This window comes from Stenella coeruleoalba (genome assembly GCF_951394435.1).
Source record: "Stenella coeruleoalba genome assembly, chromosome: 8".
NCBI lineage: Eukaryota > Metazoa > Chordata > Mammalia > Artiodactyla > Delphinidae > Stenella > Stenella coeruleoalba.
Genome location: NC_137154.1, coordinates 74,555,893 through 74,572,888, shown reverse-complemented (window position 1 = coordinate 74,572,888; position 16,996 = coordinate 74,555,893).

The following is a 16,996-nucleotide window of genomic DNA, read 5'->3' as shown; positions in this document are numbered from 1 at the left end:
CACACACACATATATATATACTTAGAATACACTTCTTTAGATTTTTCAGTAAGTGAACAAAGTAACAAAAGTGTTACCTTGGTCTTATCAGAAATAAAACAAAACAAAATAAATTAAAAAAAAAAAAAACACTGAAGAGTCATCTTAGCATTACCAAAGAGTAGAAGGGGAATCAACATGAAAAGAAAAGAAGAAAAATTACCATGAGAAGAAAAATAATTTGTTGTTTTCACTTGAACAACTTTTTATTTAAATAAAAATGTGCTTAGGTTTTAGAAAGAATATTTAACTAGAAGCCAGTTTTCTTCAATTCTAGTTCTGGATAATTATATTGTTACATAAGTCATTTAATTTATACAGGCTTTGATTTCCTACTCTGTCATATGAGAGACTAGGAAGATAGAATCTAAGTATTATTTTAAAACTGAGGAAAAAAACACACATAACAGTCTATGTTAACTTCATATTTCACCAGTAATTAAAATAAGTCTGTAGAGTTATTTTATTTTCATTCCAAATTTGAATGCTAACAGAATGTTTGAATACTGGTCACAATGATGGGGAAGGAGAAATTAAAACCATACACATGAGGATGTTTCATCTCACTACAAACAAATACAAAACGAAAAAAAATCAGAAACAAGAGTTTGTGATTTCCTAATACTTTCAAACGTTTAAGGAGTTTGTATTTAACACTACTGAATCATATACTTAAAAATGGTTAAGATGGTAAATTCTATGTTATGTGTATTTTACCACAATTGAAACTTTTTTTTAAAATATAGAAAACTTTTTAAAAGGTTTTAGTTTAATTTATACTAAAAGATAGAGAAGTACATATAAACTATTCATAGTTTAGAATAATGAGACTGAGCAGGACCCTGTGGTGCCCTCCCAGACATAAAAACCTTTCTGTGTCCCCTTTTCTTGTTTGTAGGAAAAAGGCTCTTAGCCTCTTAGACTTTCTCTGAGTTCCAAAGGCCAGATTCAGTTACTATTTAGGAGAGTGACAAAATGCAGGGAGAAACAATAGGGGCCTGATCTTGGTTCCTTGGGGGGTGGGGGAGACAATTTGATACATATTTCTGAATTCTTCTACCAGAACTAAGGCTTCCACCCAGGTGGAGGATGGTAACTTCAGGTTGCGTACAAGCAGTGGACCCCAAACTGGTTGGAACCAGAAGGCTGATGATTGAGATTCCTAGAACACCAACCTGTAATTCACAACCAACCAATCAGAGGGAGGTTATACACCCTGCAGCTCTCCCTCCAAATTTTGCCTATAAAACTTCTTCCCTGAAACCCATCACGGAGTTCATGTCTTTTGAGCATGAGCTACACATTCTCCTTGCTTGGCCCTGCAATAAATAAACCTTTCTCTGTCCAAACTCTGACATTTCAGTTTATTTGACCTCACTGTGAGTTGGGCACAGGAACTTGGGTTTAACAACAATAACTTGGAAACATTTTTTAAATTGCTAATTACTAGACTAACAATGATAGCTCAATGAGTGTATATAAATTATTGGGCACTATGGTAAGTATTTTACTTCCTTTACTTCATTTACATAGCTCATATATACATTTTAATTTATCTTACATTTATATGCTTCATATATTTACCTTGCTTTAATATCCATTACCTCATTTATTGTATGGATGCACATTAACCATAAAAGGTATTACTCTACATATAAGGAAAATGAAACTAATATTTGATGAGTAAATTCCTCAGTGTCCAGAGATAACAGTCTCCATAGCTTGGATTTAAAATCATTCATCTGACAGTTAAACTCAGTTTTTCTACTGTGATACAAATTAATATCATGCTGCTTATTTTAAAAACGTATGGTATAGTTTTTTCCTATAACTTAAGTTATATAGTTTCCTAGAAAAACGTGGTAGCTGTGGATAAAATTTCAACAAACTTCAGTTTTCAACAAATTTCAGTTTTTTAAAAAATGTCTTCCTTCTGTAAAAGATAAAAACCTTTCAAACAAAAACCAAGAACTACACAAATTTCCATTTCCTATTTAGAAAGTTAAAATGGCAATGCTGACTACTGTGACTGACTACTGGTATGGATTTTAAATTTACCACTTCATTTTACAGAATGGAAAATGCTTTTCTAAGTTATTTGGAAGACTATATATAATAGGCCAAAAGGTAGGACATTTTTAATATATCACATCAATGAAAATTGGCCTAGAATTATTTCCTTGTTCCATAAATTTTAGGCTTTGATAATCAAGAAATTTTACTAAGTCTCAAATTCTTCTGGTTTCATTTAATTAGAACTTCACAAACTGCCAACTTTTTGATGTGTGTGAAAACCTAACAGATGTTATTAAATGTTCTCTGTGTTAGAAAAGCGTATGAGGAATAGAGACTACCTGCTTTCTTAGAATACTGTAAACTGTACTGAGAGATTTATTTACATATTCATTTGTTTTTAACCTCATAACCCATAACCTCATAACCCATTCAGAGAGACAAAGCCTTGTTTTTGTCTCTCTGAAGACAAAGCCTTGTTCTGGTTGCTATGCTTTATTTTGTTTTTGTCTGAAGGTAACAGTTCCATTTCTCTTAGAGTCATGTACTTCTTTAATTCTGAAATGGTTACGGTTGGAATTGTCTCCTGAACCAAATCTCAGCACTATACTTTAGTGTCTATACTTTAGGGTTACTGGCTGAACATGGGGAAATAAAATAATATCTAAAACATTATGAACCCATCAATGGGCTAATTGATTAGCAAACATTGCTGAGCATTACATCTTCTTTATCTTCCATACCAAGATACTAGCCTTGGTCAAGTAGAGGCATGATTCCAGCAATAGGCAGTCAACACTGATTTTTCAGCTATCTCTGAGCAAAGGCCTATGAACAGTACAATGCTTCAGTAGTAAAGTTACTGATTCTTTGACAGCAAGACTTGTGGCCAACAGTTGATCTATTTTCAGTGGACAGTGAAGAATCTGTCATCCAAAGGCACAACACTGAAACCTACTCTATAGCATCCTGCTCTGATGTTAGCTGAGCTATTTTCTAAACCCAAGGTAGTGAGTATGAGTTTAAAAATTGTATTGTGAGGGTTTCCTTGGTGGCGCAGTTGTTAAGAATCCACCTGCCAATGCAGGCGGCACAGGTTCAAACCCTGGTCCGGGAAGTTCCCACATGCCAAGGAGCAACGAAGCCCGGGCGCCACAACTACTGAGCCTGCGCTCTAGAGCCCGTGAGCCACAGCTACTGAAGCCCGTGTGACTAAAGCCTGTGCTCCGCAACAAGAGAATCCACCGCAATGATCAGCCCATGCACGGCAATGAAGAGTAGCCCCCTCTCGCCGCAACTAGAGAAAGCACGCACGCAGCAAGGAAGACCCAACACAGTCAAAAATAAATAAATAAAATAATTAATTTAAAATAATTGTATTGTGAGTCAGCTGCAGCCAGGATTTGTGACAGTACCTTGAAAATATGAATTATTCATAGAATGGTTCTTACATTATTTTCAGAATAGAGGACATTTTTACAGGGAGCTTGGAATTAGACCTAAACTGTTTATTTAAAGAAATGTGAACTTCTTTGTACTCAACTGGTAAAGTAAGGCAAACTGATTTATACAGGAATGATTTTAATCAGATTCCTTTCCTTATACAAAATGTACAAGGAGAATGGTTTTTGATGGAATAGTTGGAGGTTACAAGAGGTAACTGGAATATTGGACTATTTAAGGCAGACTTGGTCTGGGAAGATCAATTCATACAATGCTTGATAGAAGTATTAGATTACTGAGGGTAGGGCAGACTGTGAGAGAGGTCCTGGGTGAAGGAAGTTCAGGCACTTCAAAGACAAATTTAGTTTATATCACAAACTTCTTAGGCTCAGCTTTGCTCTCCTATCGCTTACCTCAGATCAAGGCATTGATTTAGCTCTAAATCGTTTTAGATGTTGTGATTTCCAAAGTATAAGGTACTTGGAGAAAGGGGACTTTATCTGTGTTGATGGAGGCATTAAATTGAAAGAAGTTTCTGGGCAGAGTACCTTCTGAAGGCTGTATTTAGAAGGAGGGGCTATTTTAAGCCATTTATAGGTATGCACAAATACACCACTTATTAGTATGGTGCTACTATACAGCAAGGTTAACTTTCAAAAATAAAATATTCAGGTGGAGATGAGTTGGTGTCCTAAACATACACATAATCAGTCACCTTGCTGTCTTTTTCAAACTTTTAAGTATCACCCGTAGAAATTCTGATACAGTCATTTAGGAGATGTGTCCTGTTCCCAGAATGTTAACACTAGTGCTGATAAGTACTTGCTCAAGCAATTTGCACATAGATAACTGGAGGGAGTATAGCCCAAAAGTTTTCCAGCTAAAGAAAGTGGAGGGTACAGCTGGCATTTAGTAGCATGTAATTGAACTACAGAGATGGCAGTTTGGGTCAAGATTTTCTATTCTTTGCTCCAGTTTTAATCTCATGTGTCATTTCCACTCTCTGATAGGTCACAGGTAGACATAATTATGCTGCTATTTAATCATTTCTTCTAATTTGCATTAAATTGCTTTGAAGATAAATGTGTTTCAAATTTGTAATCTTAATTGATATTTGTCATGTTTTCTGATTCTAAGTTTAGTATTTTATTTTGTAACACTGTCTATTCAGGACATTTTATAAATATAGTCCAGTGCTTGCAAAACTTATGAGCGTACCAGCCTATTTCAACGTACATATAGAGTGTAACACGTTTTAAAATTTAACATTTAAGATTAATGCTCTTCTAAAATCAATAAGCATTGAAGAGCATATGGACTCTAACATAATGTCAATATGGTGCTGGTGAACAAATAAGTAATAGTAGATGTATAAAGGATAGGTTCTTGTCACTGCAAAATTAGCATAATTAATAAATATTAAAATATTGTTTATATCAATTTTGTTTTATTGCTTAAGAGCTATGAAACATCCTGACAACTGCTATTTATATATCTTAATATATACGCATATACATAGGTATATTTAGTATATTGTATGTATCTTTATTTTATATATATGTACATGTATATACATATAGGTATTTACAGGTTCCCCCTGTCTGAAAGCATTCCTATGAAACCTTTGTAAGCTGAAATGGCATAAAGCGAGGAGGCAATTACCTTAGGACACATCTTCCTGAGGGATGAACAAAATAAATGGAGATAAAGCACAGATGCTTATAGATGCAGTTCTGAGATGCTGAGTGTGGCTGCCAGGGAAGAAGCTTGGCAGTGCCACTCTTGCTGCTCAGGTGGATGCTGCCTCTATAATGGCTGAACACTATTTTCACTTTTCTCCTTTTTTTTTTTAAAGCTAAAATCCTCTTGAGGTAAAGGGAGCTTTCAAGAAGCGGGGAATACCTGTATGAAGCGTTACATACCTACTTCAACAAGTATAAATCAAATATAACCTATATTATAGTAAATATTAAATAAGATACATGTATTTATTTGAATTATAATAGAATTCACAAGAAAATTCATTCTCAATTCTACAGCTATGAATATTCCTATTTGAAAATCACAATGCACTCTGGGGTTCCATTCCATTTTGAGAAACTTCTAAAAGCCAAAAAAGAGTTTTTTCAACATTTTTTGGTACATTTCTTGAACACAGGATTATTAGGCTTTTTTTTTAAATAGTCATTGAAATATATTTCACATACCATAATATCCATCCACTTAAATTGTATAGTTCAGCCATTTTTAGTATATTGACTGAGTTTTGCAAAAGAAACTAATTTTAGAGAATTTCCACTGCTTCAGAAAGAAACCCTGTATCCTTTAGCCTTCACTCCCCATTCCTTTCTCTAAGTTATCTAATTAATTGGTTTACAACTGTTAATAGTGTTCTCTTATTATCTTTTTATTTCTGTAATATCAGAAATGCTCCCTCTCCTTTCATTATGACTTCATTAAATTGAGTGCTCTATTTTTGTCTTGGTTCTAGGTAAGTTTGGCTATTATGATGACCTTTTCGAAGATCTGACTTTTGATGTCATTGACTTTATTGTTTTTATAATCCCCACTTAATTTTTTAATCTCTAATAATTATTATTTATTTCCTTCTGCTTGCTTTGAATTTAGCTATTTTTTCTTTTTCTAGTCTCTTAAGGTAGGAGGTTGGATTAGTAATTTCAGTTGTTGCATTCTTTTAATATAGGCATTTATAGGTATAAATTTCACTGTGATGACTGCTATGATTGTATCTTATATAAGTTTCGATATTTTGTGATTTTTCTCTTCATTCATTTCAAAGTATTTTCTAAATACCATTATCTTTCCCCACCCCCATTTGGCCCATAGATTTTTTTAGGAGTGTGCTGTTTATTTTCCACATATTTGTCAATTTCTTAAAATTTTCTTCTCCTATTGATTCCTAACTTAATTACATTGTATTTGAAATCATACTTTGTATGCTTCAATCCTTTTTAATTTATTGAGGATTATTTTGTGGCTTGGTTTATGGTTCATCCATGAGAATGTTCCAGGTGCACTGAAGAAAAATATACTTTTTCTGTTGTTGGGTAGAGTATTCTGTAGATGTTTGTGTAGTTTAGCTGGTTTATAATATTGTTCAAGTTTTCCATTTTTTGGTTTTCTTCTGCCTAGATGTTCTATATATTATTGAGAGTGGGGTTTAAAGTCTCTAACTATTACTGTTAAATTATCTATTACTCCCTTTAGTTCTAGTTTTTGTTTCATGTGTTTTGGGGCTCTTTTGTTAGTTGCAAAAATGTTTGTAATCATATTTTCCCAATGGATTGGCACTATTTTTATTATTAAATGTCCCCCTTTGTCTCCAGTAAAAGTTTTTGTCCTGATATTAGTCTGATATTAGTATAGGTGTTCCAACTCTCTTTTGATTTTAGTTACATGGTATATCTTTTTCCATCATTTTATTTTCAACCCACTTGTGTCTTTAAATCTAAATAAAGAATGTCTCTTATAAATAGCATATTGTTGGACCTTGGTTTTCTTTTTTTTTAAATCCATTCTGTCAATTTCTGCTCTTTGATTGATTATTTAATCCACTTACATTTAATTACTCATAATGTTGGGTTTGAATCTGACACATGCCATTTGTTTTCTATGTTTTATGTCTTTCTGTTCTTCTGTTCTTTGATTCTTGTTTCCTTTTGTGTCATATATATATTTCTTTTCTAAGTGACCTTAGTAGAAAAAGAAGTATCTATGTTTCTTAGTTCATGAAACAAATATGTCCCCAAAAAGTGATGCAAAAGTGAATTTCCCAAAGTTGAATCTTATTTTTTACTTAATAAAGAAACTTTCTCTTTAAAGACACTTTTACTATGTAAAATAAGAAATCATTTGTAGTGTAACTGTAACTTCCCCTACCTCCCAAATGCCACCACCATATTATGGATCTGTTTCACAAATTTTAAAGTTCTTTGAGTTTTCTTAGAGTAGAGCATATTCACTTAAAAATATTGTTTTTCAGGTAACTTTTGAGCTTGATGAATATGTTTACTACCTTGATTGTAGTGATGGCATCACAGGTATATGCATATGTCCAAATTCATCAAATTGTATACCTTAAATATGTGCCTTTTTTTACATATCAGTTCTACCTCAATAAAGCTGTAAAATACAATAAAATGTTTATCATTCAGTTTAGTCCAACAACCACTTACTAAGGGTCTGCTAGACGGAGGAAAGCAGGGAGTGCTAAGTGTTAGCGCTGGCTGATATTTTAAAGTCTTTTGTCTATTAAACCCCAAATCTCTGCCTGCTCAGGTACATTTTCTATTGGCTGCACTTTTTTTCCTGTGCATTGTGACAAACTTTCCTCTTTCTTTAAATGCTTTATGTATTTTTGTTGCTGTTATTGTTGAAAACTAGACATTTTAGATAATATATTGTAACAATTTTGGTATCAGGTGCCTCCACCACATCCTCCCAAGGTTTATCGCTGTGATGTTTTGGTTTCCTTTGTTTGTTTTCTGGGGTGGAGGGGTGTGACTGTTGTTTTTATTTTTATTTGTACTGCTTATTTAGCACTTTCCTGGAATAATTCTGTGGATTCTGTTGCCTGTAGTGTATAACCATTGAGTTCTCTGCTACTCTATTTTTTAAAGTTATTGTGTGTGTGTGTGTGTGTGTGTGTGTGTGTGTGTGTGTGTGTGTTTTCCAACTGTGAGGCTTGTGGGATTTTAGTTCCCTGACCAGGGATCGAACTGGGGTCATTGGCAGTGAAAGCACGGAGTCTTAACCACTGGACCAACAGGGAATTCCCCGTGTTTTACTATTTTTTCTTATTTTTTTTTTTTAGATTTTTTTTTGATGTGCATCATTTTTTAAAGTCTTTATTGAATTTGTTACAATATTGCTTCTGTTTTATGTTTTGTTTTTTTGGCTATGAGGCATGTGGGACCTTAGCTCCCCAACCAGGGATCGAACCCACAGCCCCTACATTGGAAGGTGAAGTCTTAACCACTGGAACACCAGGGAAGCCCCTGTGTTTTATTTTTAAAACTGACTTTGTAGGATCCACTCTTGAGTCAGTATAATTTGTTAGCCAATGATTAGTGAGAAGATTTCCTTAAATGTCTTGTGGGTATGTCTTCCACTCTTTGTGAGGGTCATCAGTTTGTAAGACCGCCTTATGTTTTTACCTCTTGCTTGCTCAGGACCTCTAAGGTCTACCAAAGGTTAGGGACTTGTGCCTTCTCCTTCTCAGGTATTCCTGGGCATATACACAGCTTTGAGCATGTATGAAGCCTTTTATACACATGGGAATATGTTGGAGCTTTTCAAATTTTCCTGTGGTAGTCTAATTCTCTGAGATTCCTTTTAAATTCCTAGAAGGGCTTTGGTTTGCACTAACTGAAAAAAAAAAAAATTGACTCCAGCCAATTGGCAACCTTTTAATGATAGTAAAGCAGTAACATTAAGGGATGTTTCCCAGACACCAAGGCCATGCAAGAGTGTGTATGTGTGTACACATGTGTGTGTAAGGAGTGAGGTAGTAATCTAAGGATCTGGGTGTGATAAAGGGTGGGCCATCCCCCTGGAGTCATATTGGAGGGGAGAGAGCAGAGCCTCAGAGAGGCCAGGTGCTGGAGAAGAGTCCTCAGAGGCCATGTTGAGCTTAGCTCCCAGGAACAGCAGGTGCTTTATGTTCAGGCAGCTGCACCTGCTGTGGTGAACTTTCCAGAGGGGCTGCTCTAACCATGGGCACGTCCTCATCTGGATTCAGGTACATCCAAGTACAGCAGAAGGTGACATAGAAGCCCAGGAAGGTGGACAAGGAAGTGATTCCCAGCTCCAGGATGGAGAAAAGCAGCACCAGCACCAAAAGATTCTTCTGGGGCACTTGGGTATAGCTGCTGCTGGCAGCCAGATCCACTGCCAAAGCACATGCCGCAAGGCCAGCACACAGGGAGCTGACTAGGTTCAGCCCTATGCTGACCTTCATCCTGGAATTGTGGAATTTGTCTTGACAATCAGGTTGGCTGTTCCTGCAATGAAGAAAAAGCACTCTTCTGGCCAGGGGTTACCAGTAAGTGGTGGGAAACTCTACAAAGTTCGAGCAGCAGCTGAATATCCCCACAGCTGACATGAAGCAAGCCAGTAACGATCTGCAGGGCCCTTTAGGTGGTTAACTGTCTCCGGAGGAAGAGCTTCTCCCTGGTGAGGTGGGCATTCTCCAGGGTCTTGGGCTGTGAGAATGGTTCCCCCAGGCTTTGCTATGGCATCCCTGGGATTTCATCACTGACTGTTACTCCTGGTTTGTCAACACTTCACTGACAAACTGGCTTCTGAAGACAGGTGGGCTGTGGCCTGGGCTGCTTCAGATTTGCTGGGAGGAGTTGGAGCCCTGGTCTTGACCAGATCACAGCCTTAGGCATTGGAGGTGTTGCCAACAGCTTGCTATGTTTCACTAATATGCTTGAAGTAGGTTTCTCCTATAACGGCTGAACTGAGTCAAAACAAATAGTCACCATCCTTTGAGACTGGAGAATTCCCAGGGAAATGCAAGTTTGCAAAAATATTGACTAAGCTCTGTGGATAGGGTTTTTCACAGACCTCTAAACATGGTTACATCTCCCCATCATTTGCAATGCTGCTGGGTTTTGGTTACTGTACCATTCATCTGGGAAGGGAGGAGAGATGGGATAGCCCCAAGTTGAAACATCACAGACCTCACTGTGTTCCTGTGGTTCTGTAGTTTTTCTTGGATAGAATTTTCAGTTAGTTCTGTAGCTCTGACTGGTTGCCAGAATTGTGAAATGGTTAATTTCCCCCAATATTTTCTCTGCTTTGTTGAGGTGAATCACTAAAGTCCACAGCCTACGAATCCGAAATACAATGTCAACACCTCTCTTTTGAACTGTCATTCTAAAGTCTAGCTCTTACCCTAATAATCATCATCTTAGGCTGTTTTCTTTTTCTTTTGGGGCTTCAACTTATTTGGCACCTCTTGGAACACCTTGGCATTCCTGCTCCTACTTCTGGATAAGTAGTTTATCTCTTTACTTATCTTTATTTCCATCCCCCTGCCCCCCATCTTCAGTCCTCTTCTTTAATTCCTTACACATGGGTGCTCTATTTTTCTTTGATTTCACTGGTAAGTCCCTCTTCCTTTTGTTTTCCAGATGTAGTCTTACCTTGACCGACTACATTTTCACCTTTCACTGATTACTACCCTTTAAGGGCTTTGTCCAACAAGTATCTGTTAACATGGCAACTCTGTTTTTAACCTTGCAAGCTTTCATAAATTTTTCTGTTTTTTATATTATCACTTGTCTGTTCACTTCTATCAATTGAGATGCTTATGACTATGTAAATTATTATTTTCTTTTTGCCAGGCTGAAAGTGTCAGCCCCATAGAAAAGTTACATTACATTAGGACTGTTTTCACCAACCTTTTAATTTTATGAGTCTGACATTTCTGGAAGTACTTTTCTCTCCATATTAGTAAATGTATCAACAATGGAAGTTAACTATCAGATCTCCTTGTTCAAACATTGTAATGGTTTTAAAAGCAACAGTAGCATTGATCCACTTTGCAAAATCACAGCATGATTCAGAATTTAAGTACTGCCACTTACTTGCATTCTTTCTTCTCACCTGCCTTTTTCTTTATATGAATAAATCTTCAGAACAGATGGTGGAAGATTATCAATAAAAAAGTGTTGTTAGCCTCAGTGTGAATCCACTATGCTCAGTCAAAATTCATTGCTTAGCCACCTGCTCATTTATCACATTAAGACAACTTTTCTGTTTTAGGCACTTTCTGGGAGGACAACTAATTATTATTATTTTTCTTATGGATTGAAGAACAGAGAAAATATTCACTTTTCTAATAGCACTTTCACAATATAATATGTAGCCATACATTATATAATATGTAGCTATAATTTATATAATTATTCACTTTTATTTTAATGACACTTATTTTAATGATTCATGTTATTTAAATTTCTTATGTTTGAAGATTTATGGTTTTAGAGAGTAAATTTTTGAGAAGTTAAATCAGATCTTAATTTCTAATTAATACATAACAAAAACTGGGCCAAAAGTAGCTAGAAGAGATTCAGTTACTATAAGATATAATATTTTATATGCAGTGTATTAACTATTTAACTGTATGTGTTATAGGCTGAATGTTTGTGTCCCCGCCTCCCAAATTTTTAAGTTGAAGCCATAACCCTCAATGTGATGATATCTAGAGTTGGGGTCTTTGAGAGATAATTAGGGCTAGATGAAGTCATGTGGTGAGGTCCTCATAATGGGATTAATGGTGTTCTAAGAAAGGAAATAGAGAAAGAGAGATGTCCACACCAAAGAAAGGTCCTGTGAGAACATGGTAAGAAGGGACCATCTGCAAGCTCAGACGAGAGCTCTCACCAGGAACTGAATCAGCCAACACCTTGATCTCGGGCTTCCCAGCCTCCAGACTTGTGAGAAGGCTATTTAGTCATGGCAGCATGAACAAACCAAGAAAGAATGTTTATTTATAGATGTCATTATTCTACTGTCTTAAAAATATAGTGTACATCCCATTATTGTAAAAGTATCATTCTTGATAAATATTAAGCAAGAAGTGACCTTTGAAAATGTCTACTCTAAACTCATTAAATAATGAAGGAAATGATTACCAGAAATGTAGTGGATTTATCTAAATATTTTTTACTGGAAAACATCCTAGCTTTAATAAAGTAATCTCTCACATTTTTATAATATTTTCACTCCACTTATTAAATAAGTTATAGAGACACATTTTTAGACCTATTATTTTTGAAATGTTCAATAGGTAAGAGTTAGTAACACATTTGAAAGGAGAACTGTTTTTAGTTGTATACACAAATCAGCAAGTATGGGCTATAAAACACACTTAATGGCATAGAATATCTTGGATTAAATGCCAAGTACAGAATAGTTATGCTATGATAACAGTATCATATAAAATTATATCAAATTATCAAAATTACTGAATGTATAATGAACTTTAATGAAACTAGCAAAAGTTAGAGAACTTTCACCAAGCCAGCATTTCATCAGTGATTACTATAAGAAGCAGTTAAATACAGAAATTAATTACTAAATATAAGAAGGATGTATCTAGTAGAGGAGAGATAGTGTTTGGAACGCTTGTTGGAGTTGTATCTTTCAGTTCCATTGACTGAGAAAATACTTAGTGACCTTTATGGAAACAGAGTCTCATTATCTCCTACATAAAACAGAAATCCAGCAGCTAAAAAAGGAATCCATTTCTTCTCTACCCAATCTCTAATCCCAACATATGAATGATGTAATTCCTCTTTCTGTAGTGAAAGTGGAATTAAAAAAAGACATGTCAACTCTGTATTGTTTATTGCATTACTTTCAGAGCTCTTTGGGGAGGCTACCCATGGTAAGTTTCTGGTAACTTTGAATTGTTTTGGAGAGTCCTGGTGTTTATCCAATCATATGAGGCTTCACCTTTCTGGTCATATATATACATAAATTTTAGTAAAAAGTAGAGTTGCAAGGACAAGCACTTATATTTAATCTCTACTATTTACAAGACATATTTCCTAAATTGTGCAAGCCTCTGTGTCTTTAGCTTTAAAACATGGATAATAATAGCTATTTCTCCTGGAATTTTGTGATGATTAAATAAGCTAATTAAGGCGCCTAGCACTCAATAAGTACCCAGTAAATGAGGGTTTATGTTTTAAATATGAAGGAAAATAACTGTGGGAGTATTGAAAAATATCCAGTTTATTTTTTTTGACTGTAACAGAATTGCACCATACAATTCTAAAGAAAGGAGTAATATCATCAAAAAGTGATCTGAAATGCATCTATATTTTAAAAGTACTTCATAGTGTAACTGCACAAGGAAACTACAATCACACATATGAGAAAACATAGATGCTTAGCCAAGATTACTATAGCAAAAAAGCTATACTATTCATAACCATGGAGCACAGTTTTGTGAAAGCTAACTATGAGAAGCACATTCATTTCAAAATGTAGTTTTGAAAAATCCTTTCATGATCATGTAAAAATTAGATCTGTAACAGTGATTGATACTTGTTGAGAAATGTTCTTGAAAATTTGGGACACATGTCAGATTAAAAGATAAGATGTCAGATTAAAAGAAAAGGAAAGAGAAGGGCTCTTCAGTGAATCAAAGAAAGGTATGACTAGGTATAGGAAGCATTAAAAGGGAAAAAGTCTCAGATAACTGAAGCAGAATGGTCATAATTTGGTGAAGACTGAATGTATAGGAGGAGACAAGAATATTTCAAATGTTCCAAAAAAGAAGGTTAGGAAAACTAAGTATTTTTAGTCAATTACATTGGTGCTTATCCAAATGAATAAATGTGTGTCAGTGAGGAAGAACAGGAAAAGTATATTAAGTAGGTAGCTATAAATGTCTACCACCTGATCTTCCAATAATGTAATCTTCCTTCTGAGATGAACTGAGAATGTTTCAATATGCACTGTGTGTATGTATCTCAGGAATATCAGCAGGGTAAAAAAAAAAAAAAAGGTGGGGGGAACTATTTCTTCCCTAGCCAAATAATCTACTCGTGGCTTATCTTAATTAATAGAAATTTTGTGAAAATTTAAACAGCTTCAATAGAAAATAAAGACACAAAAATACTAATAATCATAATTAATGGAAAAGAAATATATTTATAAAATTATGGAGGAGGGAAGAGATGTAACATATGTTGAATCTCTATTAGGCCAGACAATATGTTAGCTGCTTTCCTATATATTATCACCTCACAGTAACTTTAAGAACTTTATGTCATTATCTCCATTATATAGATCAGGGGTTCAGAATCAGAAAATAAGTAAGTTTTCTAAGAAAAAGAATCATATTAAGTGGTAGAACTAGGAATACAATCTAGATCTGACTATGTAAATGCTACTCTTTCATGATGCCTCCATAAGAATCTGGGAACCAAATAAAGAACTCCAAATCCCAGTAAAGATATTTCTGTGCTCTGAGAATATAGATAAGAATACGTGATATACATTTAGTTTGTTTTTCCTGACTTTGTATTCACAAAATAGTGAAGTTCTGACCTAGATATGTTAGCTCTTAAAACTACTCAGAGATTCTTATTATTACATATGTAATTTTTCAGAATAACAGCTCATTTTATTTAAGCAAGGGTGATTTAATAAAACTTGTTTTAACAGACCCTTTAAACTGAATTTAGTGTTCATGTAAAGTGTAAGACTTTACAAGCATAGAGACACAATTCTTCTATCCTTTGAAGATAATGAAACTTGGAAATGATATTACACTAATCAAAACAGAACTACATTAAAGTTGTAGTCATCATCCATGGTGATTATAAAGTGTGATAAATGACAGTCAAGCAAATTATGTATCTTGAAATTGGCACACAATAACAATGAGATCAATTACCTCATTATAGAGTTCAAAATGATACCAAACACTGTGATAAGGGCCTAATCTAAAGGTTATCATTTAAAATAGATTAAATTACTGCTTCTTTTAATATCAATAGATGAACATCATGATGAAATTACATCATTTTCAAAACTACAAAACCATTTGAACATTCTAGAAAACTTCTTGCAGAAATGCTCAGAGTTGATTTCTAATTGGCTGAATTTCAGTGAGAGTACTAATTGGCTGCTCCAGATATACTTTAATGATAATATAATTTAAAAAAACCCCTGCTATATAGCAAATAATTTGCTTTCATATATTCCACCAGCTAATTACCCATAATCATTTGACTCTTTTGCTTACATACATTTTTGCTTATGCTTGGATGTCAGCAAGGAAAAATACAAAGAAAACATGTTTCTTGTTCATTTTACCATGTAAACATAGACATCTGCAGCATAGTGCTGACAAAACACACTGAACATACTAAAGTGAAGAGGAGGATAAAGGGCCTAGAGAAGGTAGAATTAAATGAGAAGAGAGTATTGGAACAACAATTCTCCTCCTCTTCCTTTTCCTCCTCTTCTTTCTCCTCATTTTCTTCTTTTTTTTTTCTTTCTCCCCCCTCCTTTTTCTTCTCCTCCCCCTTCTTCCCCTTCTCTTTCCTTCTTCATGTTTATAATTAATATTATTAATATTAATTATAATTAATAATTATAAACAGGTGTTAAAGAGGTGTGAGTTGGTGACATTAACATAGTTCTTAAAAGAATGATGATTTTCTAATGTAATATTACAGAGATATATTTTCATTAGTTTGCAGTGAGTATACATCTTCAAAGGACAGAAACATATAATGATGTAATCTGTTCATCATCATTCTTCAAAGTAAACTATTAAATTCTTCAAAGTAATTTTTGGACACTGAATCATGTAAGTGTAACTCTATTTTAATGCATTGGTCCTCCCTAGTCATGTATAACCTACTTATAATGGGAAGGAATTAATTGAACAGTATAAGTTGGATAAGCAATAACTCTAAGGATTGCATTTTCTCAGCTTAACTATAAGACGTTGATCTTTTTGGAGAATGTGTCAGAAGACCATTTGAGTAATGGGAGGCAGTTTTGTAAATAGAACTTAATCTAGATGACACTATTTTTCCTGGATAAAGTCACACATGTTTCTTTCAACATTTCTTAAAACATTCCATAAAAACCTCACTTAGCCATCTCTATCTCTTCTGCTTAATGTTCAATAAAACACTAGCAATATCTTTAAAAATTACAATGTAATCCCTAATCGAGTGCATGGAATAGAATGAAAAATAAATGTCAACAAGTTCAATCACCTACCTAAGTGTTCTGCTTACAGTATCCTGAGTTTTTCCATAGCTTCTGCTTTAAATGTTTCCAATGAAAGAAAGCCGATAAACTTTGCTGTCTCAAATGATAGCTTTTTAAATATTTAAAGACAGTTATGTCTTTCCAAAGCTTCTCTTTCCAAACTATACATAAATTCTTCAAAAATTTAAAATTATTATTGGAAGAGATGCCTTTGGCATATTCTAAATTCAGTGCAACCAAGTTTAGCACAGGTTCTAGAAGATTCTTAAAAGGGCTTATCATTTTGTTCACCTTAACATATGAATCAAGGTGTACTGTGAAATAACTTTTATTTTTATGAATTGTTTTATTTAGTTTCAGGAATTACCAAAGTGTTTTTGTAGCAAAGTTTTGTAAATATTAAGCTTATTTTGTTATCAAATTTGATAATATATATCGACTAACCTTTCAGGGATTTTGAGAACATTGATAGCTCATCAGGTTTAAAGTATTTCCTACAGGACTAGATCAATTAAATAACATTTTTAACCTTAAGTCTTTTATAGTACCCATGAGGTAGACTAATATGTCACTAAAATCCTCTTCATCTATCTTGAAAATATAAGACAACTGTCAGCTACACTATAGTCTGTTAAGTTCAAAATCCTGCTGAATCAGATTTTACCTCTCTCCCAGCATTTCTATTTCTGTAGGTTTACCCCTAAACAACTCAGCATAACAGATG